The sequence below is a fragment of the Arachis duranensis genome, chromosome 4 (assembly GCF_000817695.3).
Source record: "Arachis duranensis cultivar V14167 chromosome 4, aradu.V14167.gnm2.J7QH, whole genome shotgun sequence".
Classification (NCBI taxonomy): domain Eukaryota; kingdom Viridiplantae; phylum Streptophyta; class Magnoliopsida; order Fabales; family Fabaceae; genus Arachis; species Arachis duranensis.
In genome coordinates, this window is record NC_029775.3 from 42,874,050 (window position 1) to 42,878,526 (window position 4,477).

Below are 4,477 nucleotides of genomic sequence, written 5' to 3' on the forward strand. Positions count from 1 at the left end.
CAACTCGTCCGACCTCTTTGTTGTGAGGTGGACCTTCAACTCGTCCGACCTCTTTCTCCTTTTTGCTTTTGATTGGGCGAGGTGGTGGGATCTTTTCTATGTAGCATATTTCTCGGTAAACATCTACGAGAGACACCCGAAGAATGGTGTAATTGTGGTATTTTTAGGCTTCTTACCGGGTTGATCTTCTCTTTTCTTGGACTTTTTATCCTTTTCCCGTGGTGGGTTAGGAGAATTCGATTTTTGAGGTCTCTCCTAGTCGAGAGTTTTCCTCCATGTTGATGTACTTTTCTGCCCGTTCTTGTATCTCGTTCAGAGATGTTGGGTGCTTCTTGGATATTGAGTGGCTGAAAGGTCCTTCTCTTAGGCCATTGATGAGTCCTATGATGGCCGCTTCTGTTGGAAGACTTTGTATGTCAAGGCATGCTTTGTTGAATCTTTCCATGTAGCTGTGGAGACTTTTCCGATCTCCTTGCTTGATTCCTAATAGACTTGGGGCGTGATTGGCTTTGTCCTTCTGAATGGAGAATAACAGATTGCATCTGAGGCCTCTGTGAGATACATCCTGCTTCTGAAATTGCTAAGATGATGGCTTGGATCAGAGGTGCCGTCGTACGGAATCATGTTGGGAGCTTTGAAGTCCTTTGGGACTTTTAGCTTTCATGATCTCCTTGGTGAAGGGATCTTTGTCCTTGTGGGAGTCGTCATCGTGACTGGGTTGAATGGTTTTGGCTTTGAGATCAGCCTCAAGCTTTAGGAGCTTGTCCTCTAGCTCTCGACGTCGCCTTACCTCTCTTTGTAGATCCTCTCAGCTTCTTGTTGATGCTCCGCCTCTTTTTTGAGTTGCTTTAAGCGATCTTGAAGTGCCTTCATGGATCCCACAGTTGGTGAATCGTTGTTTTTGTTAGGTTGCGGAGTATCTTTTGGTGTAGTGTCCGCATTCTTGTGCGGCATTCTATCTTTTAGATCTGGATCATGGTCGTTGTCATGGTCGTCCGCCATGGTGTGGGGATGACTTCCAGGGTCCCCGGCAACGGCGCCAATGTTCCGGGGGTTACCTGAAACGTGCAGCTCGGTCGTCTGGCAGGACCCGAGGTGAGGGCTCCGTGGCCCGAGCTTGGTGTGCTGAGCGGCTGGGGGTTGTACCTGCAATGACCTGTGTTCCTTCGTTTGGGCCTGCTTTGGGCTCCTTTGGCGAGTTGGCCGAGCTCTTTGAGAAGAGGTCGGGCATTTGGCCGAGCTCTTTGAAAAGAGGTCGGGCATTTTGGCCGAGCTCTTTGAGAAGAGGTCGGGCATTTTGGCCGAGCTCTTTGAGAAGAGGTCGGGCATTTGGCCTGAAGAGGTCGGTCAGCTTGTCGCTAAGCATCCCGGGTCGGACAGCTTGACCCAGGGTATGAACAATTTCCTTTGTTCAATCTCATGATTTTCTGGTTTTGTGTTTTATGTTATTTTTCATATACATTTTTTAATTCATAGTGTCTAAACATTCAAAATGGGTATCTGGCTGGGCGTTAAACGCCCAAAGAGGCAGCCAAATGGGCGTTAAATGCCAGAATGGATAGCACTCTAGGCGTTTAACGCCAGGATGACACAAGGGAGGTAATTTCATTTCCAATTCAAATTTTTTTCAAATCTTCATATTTTAATTCATAATTTTAAAATCTTATCTTTCCACATTTTCAAAAATCCTTGCAAACAATTAATGTTTTGATTCAAAAAATTGCAAGTTTGTTACTTTCTTGTTAAGAAAGGTTCAATCTTTGAATTTTAGAATCATATCTTTTAGTTTCTTCTTAGTCAAGTCATCAATTTTAAAATAAAATCTTTTTCAATCATATCTTTTCAATCATATCTTTTTAAAATCATATCTTTTTCAATCAAATATTTTTTTAATCGTATCTTTTTAAAATTTTGATTTCAAAATCTTTATCTAACTTCTTATCTTTTCAAAATTATTTTCAAATCTTTTTCAACCAATTACTATTTCCTATCTTTTTCAAAACCACCTAACCACTTTTCCACTTCCAATTTTCGAAAATCACTAACCACTTTTTCAAAAATCTTTTTAATTAACTAATTGTTTTAGTTTTAATTTTTGAATACTTTCTCTCTCATCTCTTTCTATTTATTTGCTAACACTTCTCTTCTACTTATAATTTGAACCCTCTCTCCCTCTATGTTTGAATTCTTCTTATTCTCTCTGATGATGTTTTTGTGGAAAAAACGAATTTCCAAAACACCTAAAACTCACCGGCAAGTGTACCGGGTCGTATTAAGTAGTAAAACTCACTTAGAGTGAGGTCAATCCCACAGGAATTGATGGATCAAGTAACTTTAGTGGGTGATTAGCTTAGTCAAGCAAACATTGAAGTGAATTGTGTGAAATTGTAGCCAACAGAGAGTAAATGGAAATGAATTTAAAGTTGCAGAATGTAAATTGGCAAGTAACTTAAAGAGCAAGAAATGTAAATTGCAGAAACTTAAATGACAAGAAATGTAAATTGCATCAAAAGTAAAGGGATTGGGAACTGGGATTGCAAGAATTGAACAAGAACAAGTGAACTGCAATAAACAGACAAGTAGAAGATGAATTGAATTAAGGTAGATCTTAAACAGAAGAGTAAAAATGCTTTGAAAATTTAAGAACAGAAAATGAGTGATGCTTAATTTGCAGCAATTTAAAAGAGGGTTGAAGATCTCAGGAGTGGAAGAGACTAGAAAACAAGTCTAGATCTCAAATCCTTCCTTGATCCAACAGAGAAACAATTTGCAGAAAAGTAAATCAAGATTACAACAGCTCTAATGAAAAATTGTAGAAAGAGAATTTGAGGATCCAAGAAAAGCAATGAGCTCAGGAAGCAAATCTAGATCTCAATTGATCAAACAGAAAATGATTTGCAGAAGAAATGTAAATGAAACAGCAAGTGAAGTTTAAATCCAATTCCTTGATTTTTAGAATATTGCAGAAGAAGAACAAAGGTGAAATTTAGATAAATGATTGAAAGAGAATTCCTTCAATCTCAATCCAAAATTCTAAAACAGAAAATAAAAACTAAAAGAGAGAGCAAAAATGAAAACTAAAGAGTGCAAAACTCCCTATTGGAGCCAGCCTACCAATGCTCTCTATTAGAGCTCACCCTCTTAACAAAGATGAAAATGGTGCCTTATATAGGTTTTTTACAAAATGAAATTGAAATGAAAAACAAATTAAATGAAAATCCTAATTCTAGCTTGTTCTTGTGCCTTTGAGTGATGATGTGGGCTTTGCTTGCTTTGGATTTGAGGAGAAATGGGTTTGGTTGTCCTTGATTCAATTTGGAGAAGAATTGAATTAAATTGGAATTTTATTGAATTTTTGGCCCATTTGAAAATTGCTCCCAGGAGGATGCTCAGCTCAAGTGGGGAGCAGAGCATTGGAGCTTATGTTGGAGATCCCTTGTAGCGTGCCTTGGCCGTGTCATGATGTGCGCCTTCCTTCCCTGGACCGTGTCAAGCATGTTTGTGTGCACTCATGAGTAGCACTCTGCTCACCTTGTGAGCTGAGCATTGGCTTCCAAGGGGAGGTCCTAAGTTCAAGCCTTGGTGAAAGCATTTGGAGAAAAGATTTTCCTTGAATTTTTATGAAGAGAGCATAACAATGCTCTCCAAGTGAGCGTTGTGCTCTCTAAGTGAGTGCTATTAGAAGCGCCTCTTTGCCTTGGAGTGAGGCTCCCTCTTCGAATCTTGGTGGTTGCACTTTGGTCTATTTTTGCTTGTTTTTGGCCCTTAAAGATGCATTTCATTCGTGCCTCAATTTCATGCCAAATATGAATTGCCATACATTGTTGGAAAGCTTTGAATGTCATCTTTTCAACACAACTAGAAGCACATCAATCGGACATCTGTAGCTCAAGTTATAGCCCTTTGAAGGAGGCATGGTCATGCTGTGAGCGGCCAGATTTTAACTTAGCCAAAATTTTGCTTCCAAGTTGAAAATGCATCAGGATGATGCTCCGCTCTTGGCTTGAGCGGAGCTTTGTGTGCTGATTGCAATTTTTCCTTTAATTTGGTCATGGGCCACCCTTTTTAAAAGCGTGGCCTAAGGCTCCAAAGTGTGCTCCAACTTCAAAGTGTTCCCCAAAGCTCTTTTTTTCTCCTTTTTAGCTTATTTTGGGCTTCTTTGCTTCTTTTTCTTATTATTTCCTACAAGATTTATAAAATTAAAAGATCAAAGAAATATACCAATTAAGCACAAAAGCATTCAATATTTAAGCACAAATCATCAATTTCTTGTATGAAAAAACATAGAAAAACATGACATGGTAACATGTCATCACAACACAAAACTTAAACCTTGCTTGTCCCCAAGCAAGAAAAGAATCATGCATTAAAGATTGACAATCCAAGGTAAGAAGAATAGCAACTCAATGTTCATGGTTAGCTAGTTTTCTAAGCATGCTACAATCACAAAAGAGATGTAAATGATTGATGCTTCTAT